This window comes from Peromyscus maniculatus, chromosome 5 (assembly GCF_049852395.1).
Source record: "Peromyscus maniculatus bairdii isolate BWxNUB_F1_BW_parent chromosome 5, HU_Pman_BW_mat_3.1, whole genome shotgun sequence".
Classification (NCBI taxonomy): Eukaryota; Metazoa; Chordata; class Mammalia; order Rodentia; family Cricetidae; genus Peromyscus; species Peromyscus maniculatus.
Window position 1 is genome coordinate 75687150 of NC_134856.1, and position 14008 is coordinate 75701157.

Genomic DNA, 14008 nt, shown 5'->3' on the forward strand with positions numbered 1-14008 from the left:
GGGATGTGAAATTCCTAAAGAATCAACAACAACAACAACAACAACAAAAAGAAAACAAAAACAGCGGAGCTCTGCTAACATCCATGCTGTTCTTTATCTCACCAAAACAGACATGTTAACCCACCTGCACATCTTCCTAAAGCAATACTGGTGGGATTAGCAGTGAACATGCTTTTAGCATTTGCAGGGATAGTATTATGACAGTGTACTCATCAGTTAAATCCACCTATTCCTGCAAACAGCCAAAATTCTTAGTATTGATAAGAATCTGAAAGAAATTACGGGATTACTGAGTTTATAGTTCTGGACACCACTTCCCTACTTTTTAAACATTGTATCTAATTATTCTGGTTACACATTCCCCCTAAAGAGCTTTGTTCACTAACACAGAGAAGGAAACAAAAGGCAAAAGGATTAATGGGAAATCAGTTATCTCTATGCATTGAGTTGAACATGGAACGAATATGCTACGCTTCCAAGTCAGTCAGATTTCAAATATTCTATTACTACATAATCACAATATTTTTATTTTTTAAAACTATAAAATCTGTGAACCAGCTATATCAGTTTCAGGATATAATTCTTCAAACTAAAAGTTAATTTAGAAATAACATATGCAAATATTTCCTATGGTAATATTGTATCCCCCAACATATTGTGCACCCTAATAAACTTATCTGGGGTCAGAGAACAGAACAGCCACTAGATAGACATAGAGGCCAGAAAATGGTAGCACACACACACACACACACACACACACACACACACACACACACACATCTTTAATCCTGTCACTTGGGAGTCAGAGATCCATCTGGATCTCTGTGAGTTCAAGGCCACAGTGGAAACAGCCAGGCATGGTGCCGCATACCTTTAATCCCAGGAAGTGATGGCAGGAAGCAGAAAGGTATATAAGGTGTGAGGACCAGGAACTAGAGCTGGTTAAGCTTTTAGGCTTTTAGCAGCAGTTCAGCTGAGATTCATTTATGTGAGGACTCAGAGGCTTCCAGTTTGAGGAAACAGGATCGGTTGAGAAGTTGGTGAAGTAAGGCTAGCTGTGGCTTGTTCTGCTTCTCTGATCTTTCACCCCAATACCTGGCTCCCATGTGTTTCATTTATAAGACCGTTTAGCAATTCATCTACAATTTCCTCAGAATAGTGAGGGTTCAAGAAGTACTATAACATGCAAATATGTGAATGCTTCTAGGATTGTAACATGATCTGACTTATACCATAACCCTAACGGGCAATTAAAAAAATGACACCTACGCCAGGCGGTGGTGGCGCACGCCTTTAATCCCAGCACTCGGGAGGCAGAGTCAGGCGGATCTCTGTGAGTTCGAGGCCAGCCTGGGCTACCAAGTGAGCTCCAGGAAAGGTGCAAAGCTACGCAGAGAAACCCTGTCTCGAAAAACTAAAAAAAAAAAAAAAAAAATGACACCTACATTAAGCCATCAGAAAAGCCAGTTGAGACTCATCTGACTTTGCTTGTGCACAGTGCTTTGTGGTGTTTTGGTTCTAGCTTTTCCCAAGAACTGGATGGAATCAACAGGATACTGGCTTCCAGGCATGGCTACCGGGAGTTACCTTGACTGTCCTAACTGAGATGTGAAGACCTGTGCTGTGGGATGTTCTGTATGTTAAATGTGTTGCTCTGATTGGTTAATAAATAAAATGCTGATTGGCCAGTAACCAGGCAGGAAGTATAGGCAGGACAAGCAGAGAAGAGAATTCTGCGAAGTGGTAGGCTGAGGCGGAGAGACGCTGCCAGCCTCCATGAGAAGATGTTAAGGTACCACCGGTAAGCCACGAGCCATGTGGCAACATATAGATTAATAGAAATGGGTTAATTTAAGCTATAAGAACAGTTAGCAAGAAGCCTGCCACGGCCATACAGTTTGTAAGCACTATAAGTCTCTGTGTTTACTTGGTTGGGTCTGAGCGGCTGTGGGACTGGCGGGTGAGAGAGATTTGTCCTGACTGTGGGCCAGGCAGAAAAACTCTAGCTACAAGACCTGCCCACTGCTCCTTGTTTGCATCCTGGACTGTAAAAAACGAAGACACAGAGCTGCATGGGTTCGACCCACTCTGCTTGGGATTGTGAATGTAAAGAGTGTGTTCACGCTCCTGTTGCCTCAACTTCCCCTGCAGGATGAACTGTATCCTTGAAATGTGAAGCAGAATAAACCTTTTCTCTCTATGCTGCTATTTTCAGGTTATTTTTTATCATAACAACAGCAGAAAAACAAGGACAGGATGATTTAAGAGATCATGATAATGGCTATTTACCAAAAGAGAAAACATTAGCATCACATTGCCCTTATGGTTAGGATCCAAATCACCAATACTACTTGCTGATGTTCCATTGTTTTTCCTGGATGAATTCACGATAAGAATTTGATCTCAGAGGGCAGTAATCAGCTGGGCGGTGGCGACACATGCCTTTAATCCCAGCACTTGGGAGGCAGAGGCAGGCAGATCTCTGTGAGCTCGAGGCCAGCCTGGTCTATAGAGTGAGTTCCAGGACAGGCTGCAAAGCTACACAGAGAAACCCTGTCTCAAAAAAACAAAACAAAACAAACAAACAAAAAAACAAAACAAAACAAAAAAAGAAGGTAGTAATCAAATAATGAAACAGGCGAGTGTTTGAGTGTTTAATAGAATAGCATCTAGAAAATCAGGTATGATGTTCACATGAAGTTATAATGCACAGCCATAAAATAAATAACTTTTTTGTATTTTAAGGATATATGGAAATTTACAAAAAGAAATGTCTGAAGAAAGGATCCAAAGGAGTTATACATTTGTAATTTCCTGCTTTGGAGAATTAGGGCATGTGCCCAATGTCTCATTCTGTGGAGACTAAATAGATACTTGGTCTAATTGTTCTTTTTGTTATTTTTCTGTTTATTTGTATTAGATACATTTGTTCTATTGATTTGTATTAGAGGCAACAAACAGAAGGGGAAACTATGTATTCATTGATGTAAAATTAATTTTGCAAAACAACTAGCAATTTATAGGTAAAGCTTTTAATACTATTTCCTAATATATACTCATCCCCAGAGACCTGTGAAATATCTGCGTTAAAGGGGGTGGTATTCACACAGAAATTCTATTAGGAATTTCATATCTTTCTTATGGTTAAAGAAGTTCTTTTCAAGGTTAGTCTTTGACTCTCAGTGATGTTTTAGTGATTGAGAATCAAAAGGATGATAAATTAAATTAAAGATTAAACCGAGGGGATCTGTCTGACACTTAAGAATATCAGAGACAAGGATGTTGATGAAAGCCTGTCTTAATTCATAAATTGTAACATTTTCCCAGGCATCCACTTCTGTAACTCATAGAATACCCTTGAGATGTGCTAAGCCTGAAAAGAGTTTTCAACAAATAACATCAAAGAAAGTCATGTGATCCCTTTAATCAATAAAATATGAATCATTTCTTAAATCTTATAATGAGGCTTCTATTAAAAATAAAAAGATTGAGAGACTTGAACAAAGTGTTCACTTTGATTTTTACAAGGATAAAAAAATAAAAGAAAATGAGAGTTAATTATGTTGAGAATCTTCCATAATGTGGTATCTATCATAAAACATCACTCTAATATATTCCAACACTTTTTATAGTCTAATATATATAAAATCTTTGAATATTGCATCAATTTTTATTCCTATAGTTGCCTAATTTATTCTTAATATACGTTTCTTTTTACATGCCTATCTATTCATTTGTTTATTCAGAAAGCATACAATGCTCATCTATTGACAATTTCAATGTTATTTTCTTGAATCAAATGGAGAGAAAATGGAGCCTACCCTGTGGAAGTTAAGTGGTCTAATATAGAGTTCATAAAAACAAATTACTGTATTGACTTCCTCTCTCACACATACATTTTTACAAGGTGGATATATAATCAATTCCAAGGTCCTTATTTACCTACTCATTTATTAATGCCTTGACTTCAATTCTTTCTAAGGCTGACATCCATCCTATAATTTTGCCACTAATTGGCCAGGGGCATAACAATTGTACTCACATGGATTTTAATTCAAGATTCCTGAGGAAATAAATAAAGAAAAGTAAATATATGTTCATTAATAGGTTAAATTTCAAAAACGGGAGAAATGCTTACTCGCCATATTTTAAGCTTTTCTTAAGCTTTGAGTAGATTACCTTGTCATGTGCACTGCCCCTGAGGCATCACAAGGTGTTTGCCTCCGTGACTCACTTGAATCTTCCCTCTTCATGGGGAAAGGCAATGGGAAATACTAAGAAGATAAAGCCACTTCCCATTTTAAAGCTGTGTTAATGAGAAATTAGTTCAGCAGTTCAGTCTAATATGTTTGATATAAATATACAAAGTTTCATGAGATAATTGGATACTTTATCCCAAACCATTTGAGAAATACCACTTTTTCTTCACTGACGTCTTCATCATATTTGAAAGGTTTTCCTAGATTCTAAATCACTTGTTTTATTATCCATCAATGATATACCCATTAAGTCACTTTTTTTTTCTTCAGGAAATATTTTAGCAATGTCTTATTTCCTGCTAATAAATATTAAATTTCCTGGGTATAAACTATTAGAAGACTTGGAAAATGGAGTAATAGTAGGTGGCAGACTAACTAGGAATGTCAGGCAATAAGAAGTTACAAAGTAGTAGGATGACAGTGTCCATTTGTCATCGTTTATACAAATTAAATATGAAAAACAAATTGCTTGAATAATCCAAGATCACTGATTGGTCATTGTAGTCAAAATATTGCAAAGGGAGCAAGTTTAGCAAGAAAGACAGTACTTGGTCAGTAACCACTCTACCACAGCCAAACACTTCTGAAAACAAATCTTGTCTTCACTCCACCTGAGCAGAGACCCTACATTTTTGTCTACACTAGGTTGCAACAAGGTTCCCTCAAGACTTTCTTAAATGAAGGAAAACTGAGAGAATTTGGCATGAAGTTGTGGTCCTGTCTTTTTTTATGTCATTTCTCTGTGGAACAGAACATTGAGGACAAACAATCACACATTCATTGCAAATAGTTATTGTATATTTTGGTGGTGGGAATTGAACACAGAACCTTGACTATTTTAAACACACGTTCCTTCCATGACTTGTGTCGCTGGCCTATATAACATTTACAATATTTGAAGAACCATTGTTCTACCTCGTAAACACTCTCAAATGCAGCTGCCAAGATATTAGATGGTTCAATACTGCACTGGTAACAAAGATATTGTGGTAGGCAGTGATTTGGGAATATAGGAAGGTGACTGTATAGGTGAATTACAGTGGGTATTTTTTATGACAGGAAACTTTCCAATAAATACATTCCTATACAATACTAAGTTCTTATATAACACTAAATACAATGGTAAACATATGACACTGAACATCTATCAAAACCCAAGTAATACTACAGTATTAAAAAAAAAACCTTAATGTATTGCTCAGGAGGTTGAATGGTCCAAATGATTTACAATCTGACAAATCAGTCTTAATGCATGAATGATGTGTATAACAAACTCACAGACATAATAAATCTGTAAACAAAAGATTTGTAAGAAAAAGAAAAATAATTGCACATCATCAATGTACTATAATTAGTAAAGTGCATAAAAGAGGCATGGCTTAGTATGGAAAATTCATATTAAAATTTTAAAAGCATAGGTAAGAAATGGTAGGGGAAATTTCTTGCTATTTGAATGAAAGATTTTAAACAAGATAGAGGAGAAGATCTGAAGGACTTGTGAAATAATGGACCACATTTAGAGATACTATGAACTTACTTTTATATAATATTATATAATATATTTATATATTAATAACAAGTGATAATGACACAGAAGTAATTATGGTTATATATATATATACATATATATATATATGTGTGTGTGTGTGTGTGTGTGTGTGAATGTATGCATAGAACTGTCTAGATTACTATACACAAAATCATATATATTTTATATCACTATCAGATGAGAAGTCATGCAAATGAGATCAGACCATCAAGGATACCGTATCTTAGTGGGACAGAAGAGACTAGACCTGGACCAAGTGCATACCTGAATTTGATGTGTCTTATATTGCCATAAAGTGAGAAAGTAGCAAAATAAAGACCCAAATAGATGGGGGATGTGTCAAAGGTTTAGAAAAGCAAAGTAGAAGAGTTATGGTCTCCAGAGTATAAAAAAATGAACAAAATAAATCATAAAATTGCTTTGTAATGAATATATGATAGTAACAAATATAAATAAGCTCAACAGGTATAAATGAACTATACATTGAATAAATGAGTGGGGGAAAGAAATAAAACTATAGCTATGATCTATGAAGTCAAATCTGTAAAGCTAGGAAAGTAATAACTATTAGAACTACTGACCTTCATTCTATTTAACATAATAAACACAGAGGGAATAGCCTCTAAATATTCCAATTAAATAAAATGTATTTTGTATATCTAGTGTGTTCATAAACTCTTTTTGACTTAACCTTTTATAAATTCATCAACTGGGAAAACATTAAATGTTTTTAAACAAGCATGATGATGACAAAAGGATAATGAAATCAATGATACCCCCAGGAGATTGGACACTATGCAGAAATTATGTTGAATTTAAATGACAGCAAAAATTTCACTTAATAACTATGCAAACTGAATCATCTCATAGAAGCCAAGATTGATCCTTGTTCCTCAGAGGAACACTAGACCACAACATGATTCAACTCATGTCAATGATTTTTATTATAATGAAAATCCTCTACAGTTACAATAAAATATCTTTTAAAAATCTACAAGAATGATTAGTATTTATAGTAAGATGTTTATTAAACAGAAAATGTTCTTCAAATCATTTAAGATGAGAAGAGGGCTGGAAAGATGGCTCAGTGTGTAACAACAATTACTACTATTGCAGAGGACAGAGTTTGGTTCCCAGCAGCCACACAAGGCAACACACAACCACCTGTAACTCCAATTCCAGGGACTCTGATGCCTTTTTCTTGCCCCCATGGGTACCTGCATGTGTGTGGTGTACATACATGCATTCAGGCACACTCACATGTACACAACATAAAAATGAATAAATCTTAAACAAATGGTATCAATCAACTGAAGTAAACTGACTAATATGGAAAGTTAGAATTCACACTCATTTGTTAAACTATACGCATAATCATGTTTAATGTTTATATATAAGTTAATGACATTTTACATTAAAAGATAAAATGGACACCAAGAGCAATTAATGAACCTAAAAATGTTATGAGATAATCTGCACAGAATCATCTCACAAACTCCTAGCAAATATCTGAAGGTAAATCTGCAGTTAGCACCTCCTGTCTTTTTAAGATATGAGAGGCAAAGCAGTGCACCCTTTGTTTGGATGTGTGGCCACAGATACTTTTTGAAATATTCATTTTATGTTTGTTATGAAGTTATTTTAGACAGAATATTTTCACTTTCTTGCTGGAATGATAAACCTATAAACCCCAAATTTATTTGTTGAAAATATGCTTCACAGGTTCATGCAAGCAAAATAAGACTCTCAGGTAAAATGGGTAGTTTAATGAAAAATATAAAAATTAATGAAGCTGGAGTTGTACAAATCATTTCTGTAGATCATGCTTATTTTAACCCAACTTGCTGTGTTATTGAGGATTTCTAAATATAGCATCATAATTTCGCATATTATATGAACACATTTATATTTTCTCCTATTCACACAAGGATAAATATAAATACATATCCCCATACTTATACAAATATGTGGATTTGTCATTTCGAAGCTGAAAAATATCCCTCAAAGGGTCTTACTTTGGCATTAAGAAGAACATTCCTAACATGACCTAGATTTTAGGGGAATGCTTTGTGGTTTTCTTCTCTTAGGTTGATGTTGACTATGATTTGTCTTAGCTGTGTTTTACTATGTCAAGCTATGCTACCTCAAATCCTGTTCTCTTTGGGACTTTTTATCATGAGGCATGTGAGGATTTGTCAAAGGTCTCTTCTGCATCTATTGAGATGATCATGTAATAGCTATTTTTAAATCCATTTATATGGTTTATTAGATTTTATTGACTTATGTATGCTGAATCATCCCTGCATCTCTAGAATAAAGCCAATTTGCTTATAATGGATTATGTTTTCAATTTATGTTCCTATTCAGTTTGCAACTTTGTTGTTATTGTGTGTTTACATGGTTTTGGGTTTAGAGTAATACTGGTTTCATAGGGGTTTGAAAGTATTTCTTCCATTTATTGTACATTATATAATTGAACTTAAGGTCTTCTTGATAAGAGGGAACTCATACCTGATCCTGTAAACCTAGTCAACTCGCCATGGCTGGAGGGGCCATACATCTAACAGGAGAAATTACTGCTGCCATTTTCCAAAGTCAATTCTTACTGTATTCCAAACACTTATTCTTACAGTAACTGGCAACAGATGGAAACTCCTACAGAGAGTCACAGCTGCTCAAAATGTAGAGAATAAGAAATGGTAGGGTTTCCAACCCCAACTGATATATCTTCAGTGCAATCCCTAAACCGGAGACTCAGGGAAAATCACTGAAAAGGACCTTAAAGACTGTTAGAGCCCAAGGCTCAGAATGCTGTCTGAGTTGGTACTGTCTCTTAGACACCACAGGGAAAATTACCCATGAAATATCAACCGTTATGGTTGCTTGATTAAGATCACCATAATGACAGCATCAGTTTACATGCCAACATGTTCAGAGGGTTTTCCACATGGCCTTATCCATAGATGAAAAGCTACAGATGGTTGGGGCACAAAGGTCCTTCTTGCCCATAGAGCACTAGAGGACCAGCACTATTAAACATGCAAGGGCCTCTCCTCAAAGGAAGAATCACCTGTTTTCTACCCAGAAGTCTGGAAGTGCTTATTGTTAATGACCTGATAGACTCTTTTCTATCTGTAGAGACAGATCTCACCCAAATCTTCCAGACTCTGCCTCCTTAGACCATTATTATCTTTAGATCCCAGTTGATGGAACCTATCCCTTTATTTTGCCATGTTTGGTTGTTACCTCTTAAAAGCCTGTTCTTTTCTAATGAAAGACAGAAAGGGAGTAGATATGGAGGGGAGGGGAGACATGGGGAGGATCGGGAAGGAGGAGAGGAAGGGGAAACTATAATCAGTATATATTTTATTAGAAAAGAATTTATTTTCAAGAAAAGAAAAAAATGAAAAAAAGACAAGAGATTTTGCCATCTTCCTCACATCTTGATCTCTCACACTTAAAATACAATATGACTTAATTTACACACTAAGTAGTCATTTGTTTAGGGAATTCTTCAATGTTTAATTTCAGTTTTCTGAACTAACACATCATTGTTACCATTGGCTAAAGTTTGCCTTAGAATTTCCCTGAGCAACTATTGGATTTCATATATATATGAAATATATATGTATATATTGCTTCATCTCATTTAATATTCTTATACTTACTAATTTTAATGGATTTAAATTGCATAGGTAAATTGAATGAATGGTAATTGACACAGAAAAGTGCTGTGAAACAATCCTTTTGTACACTGTGAAGACATGCTGCTCTCATTGTTAATAAAAGCTGATTGGGATGTGGTTAGGCAGGATTTTCAGGGCAGAGAAAATGCTGGGGAGAAGAAGAGGAGAGTTGGAGGAGATACCATGAAATGCAGAGCGAGCTGGATGGGAAGTATGTACAAGAGGTAAAGGAGCCTTGGGGCAGCACATAGATTAATAGAAATGGATTAATTTAAGTTATAAGAGCTAGCTAAAAATAAGTCTATGCTATCAGCAGAGCATTTATAATTATTAAATATCTGTGTGGTTATTTGGGGAGCAGCTGGCAGGACAGAAAAGTCCACCTGCAGAAAGCATTACTAAAGGTTATTTTTCTTTGAAAGTTGGATAACTTTCTTAAAACATGCAGTAACTGATCAAAGTCTAAGGTAATTCAGGAGTTTACTAAAGATATATGGTTATATGGAATATGCCATGGAGCTGCTGTTCTGACAGAATGCTTTTCAGAACGACTCTTGCAAGATCTTTGCTGTACTCTTGGTAGAAAAGGATCACTAACCCAATTAAAATCCCAATCTATTATATTCAAGATGATTTCCTACTTAGTACTCAATGACCGATTTCCTCATCTTTCACACTACATTTGGTTTCTGAAGGAGAAAAAGAAAAAAAAAATTCGATGAATGTAGAACAATGGAAAAATGAGAATGAAAGGTCCCTAGAAAGTACAAGACAGGAAGAATAATCAGAAAGGGCAGCAAGGTCAAAAGCAAGATGTCAGTTATGAATGATGGTGTATGTCCCTTGGCACATTGTCACTGATGAAGGTTGATAACCAGTCAATGCAAACAGAAGGACAGCACTTTATGATGAAATGATGGCACATAAATCAGCTCACTCATATTCTATGAGAGGAGAGAGGAATAATGAGAGAGAAAGTACAACAAATGCATTCATGTAAGGCAGCAATTGCAGGAAACTGACGGCATCAGTGTGAATCTTCCCCAAATTTCTCTTCACAAGCATCAACTGTATATACTGTTGCTATGTTGGAATAAAATTCTTTTACCAAGTATAAAAGTAAAATCTCAAAGTAGCTGTAAATCAATGCTATTTAACAGAATAAAATGTACAAAGCTGTTTGTCTATTCAGAACAGTAAAGATGAGTTTTCATGCTTTGATAATTCACTGGGCACATAAAAGCAGGCATTGTCTTGTATTTTCTTGGCAATAGGTAAAGCAAAATGTCTACCACTTTACTTTTAACAAATAATGAAATAGAAATAGGTAGACTAAAAAAGTACTATAAGATTAAAATGTGAGAGTAAAGTAGAAAATACAATAGAACAACAATAAAAGAGATAAATTCACACATTAATTAATACAGAATGGAAATTAAATTTGATAAACATTTATTATTTAAATCCTAGAACTCTGACATGATAAATGTATTCATTTTCTACTTTAAAACTCATGGGTTGAACATTAAATTTGTTGCAAGTAGCCCTCCTACATGTTGATACAATATTATAAAAGAACATAAAATTAAAACTAATATTTCTTTGTATATACTCAGAAAAAGGCATAATTAACCTCTTCACAAGGAAAGAAAGGGTTATCACAAGGGTTATCCTAAGCAAAGAGAACCACATTATCAAGGCAGTTTAAATATTAGAATATTTAAAAGTTTTAGTATTTTGGAAATCACCAGTAGCATGATAAAGAAAATATAGAAAGTGAATTAGAAACATTAACTAGCAAGACTAGGTACAAAGTCCAAGTCCACCCAGTTCCATGGTTGTGAGTGACCCATGTAGGTGCTGTTAATTGAACATGGGTTCCCTGGTGAAGCAGCAAGTGATCTTAAGTGCTAAATCACCTCTCCAATCTTAGATATTTTTAATTCAAATTTTAGAATTGTGTAACACTATTCATACCATATTTTCAAGATAATGTTCCCATACACTTAAAATAGTAATTCATAAGAAATTATAGTAATAATTTCAGTGTAACCTGTGACTATTTATATTCAATGTCTCATGTGAGTTTTGTTAGTTTTTTTTGTGTGTGTGTTTTCTTTTTTCTTTTTTTTATTTTACAATACTATTCAGTTTTACATAATAGCCACAGATTCCCTTGTTCTCTCCCTTCCTGCCCCCCTCCCCTTCCCCCCAGCACACCCCCCATTCCCACCTCCTCCAGATCAAGATTTAAAGTGAGTTATAATCTTAAAAACGTTTAAGGTCTTTTTAGAATTTAATTTTATGGATAAGGAAGAGTATAGGCTATACCATCTAATACAAATGTGGTAATTAAAACAGGTAATTCACATAAAGGATTTAAGTTTCTGTGAAGCTTCCGATGATGGTGATGAAGATGGAGAAGAGACAGAAATGAGAAGAACATGGAGGAATTGAAAAAAATGGAAAAAAAGTAGTAATTTGAGAAGTAAAGTGGTAGGTTTTTGTCGGTGATTAATGTTTTGGAGTGATAGAAATCAGACTCAGAGTGATTTCCTGTGAGGGAATGTTTGCTCAGAATTAGAGGTGAGACAAGACAAAGGGGAAGACAAATAATCGTAGTTATAATCTTTATAAAGAAGGACCCAGCTTGATGAAACCAGCCCACACAGATCACCCAGTAGAAGTGTCACATACAGTACACGTATATCCTAATTGCAATGTGTGTTCTTTAGTGCCACATGGGCCAGATTGTTTTTCATTCTGTCATCAATGTTGGGATGTTGATCTGGAACTGTTGATTCTGGGTCAGAATTTTTAGACAGTAGAGGAGGAAAGGGTCAAGTATTTACTAGTTCCTGATGTCTAAAGTTCAGGAAATAACTGTAGTCAATTTAATATTTTGCCTGATTGTTTTGGCACATATGTCGTACTCACAAGTATCTCACTGGATTGAGTTCCTCCATGACACTGTAGCAGGAATCTTAAAAGTTCTCACCTGGTCAACTTCTCAGCTGGTCTTGTTTCCTCAGACTGGAAGCTTCTGTGTCCTCATCCCAATGGCTCTCAGCTGAACTGCTGCTGGAAAGCCTGAAGCTTAACCAGCCACATGCTTAACCAGCCAAAATCTTAACCAGCCCAAATCCTCTAGTTTCTGGTCCTCACGCCTTATATATCTTTCTCCTTTCTACCACCACTCCCTGGGATTAAAGGCTGGCTTTCTGGGATTAAAGGCGTGTGTCACCATGCTTGGCTATTTCCAATGTGGCCTTGAACTCACAGAGATCCAGAGGGATTTCTATCTCTGGAATGCTAGGATTAAAGGTGTGAGTGCCACCATTTTCTAGCCTTTGTATCTAGTGGCTGTCTGTTCTCTGACCCCAGATAAATTTATTAAGGTACGCAATATTTTGGTGACACAATACCACCACATGACACAGTCTATGTCTTATTTCTGTCTAATGTGCTATCAAATATGCATAATGCAGATATCCAATACAGAGGATGCTCAATAAACTTATGATATACTTGAAACTTGTTTTGCTTTAGTGTGTGTGTGTGTGTGTGTGTGTGTGTGTGTGTGTGTGTGTGCAACTTTAATATAGGAATAAATACAATTAGAGAAGGGTTTCAGATACAGCATTGGTAATGCTAATAACACACCTGAAATGATGTATCAGTAATTACCAACAGATAAGCTGAGGTTCTGAGTAGATAAGACACTTGGAATTGAGAGCACACAAGAAGGAGCATAAAGGTAGAGCAGAACTGGAAGCTACATTCACTTGAATGCACACTGTTGGCACTATGTGGAAGTGGAGAACCATATAACAGGCCACTAGCAAGGCCTGGCTGATGTCCTTCTGGGCCAATAGTAACATAGATTTCTCTTTAAAAAGGCATTAATAGCACTCACTCTGCATTTGTCATCTGGACATTTTAACTACTGAGATGCCATAGTAAGAATTGAAAATGAAGCTTAGATTTGGTTCAGCCTTTCAATTTATTATGTATATAAAAATTATGAGATCCAGGCTCATTAAGGTTTAATGTAAGAAATGAACTGTGGTTTTCCATTAAAGCCTTAAGCAAAAACAATGAGATTCAAACACCCACGTGTAGTGAATTGCTTAGCAATGAATAGCAAGATGTTTTCAGGGGACCAGAACACATGGGGAAAAGAATAATTATTGAGTTTATTAACTCAGTGCTGTCACAAAGATTGACAATGAAGATATTGGAGTATAACAAGGTAGAAATATGTGAAGTTAGAAGTATAGAAGGTTAGAAGGAAGCTCATTTGGTTAAAATAGATGTATCCTACCCTTATACAGGGCCTACTTGTTGACTACAAACTTCACATCTACTGACACCCACACAGATGTGCATTGGGGTAACTGGAAAGCAGAAGGTAATTAGAATTAGGAGGAAATATTTTTTTTACCTTGTTCTTTTTTTTTATTTATTTATTTTACAATACTATTCAGTTCTACATAATAGCCACAGATTCCCTT

At 35.5% G+C, this 14008-nt stretch overlaps 1 protein-coding gene across 1 annotated transcript in view; it reads right to left on the reverse strand.

Moving 5' to 3' along the window:
- Window positions 1–14008, reverse strand: part of Malrd1 (MAM and LDL receptor class A domain containing 1) — a 602817-nt gene that overhangs the window by 214716 nt on the left and 374093 nt on the right. The window lies entirely within an intron of this gene.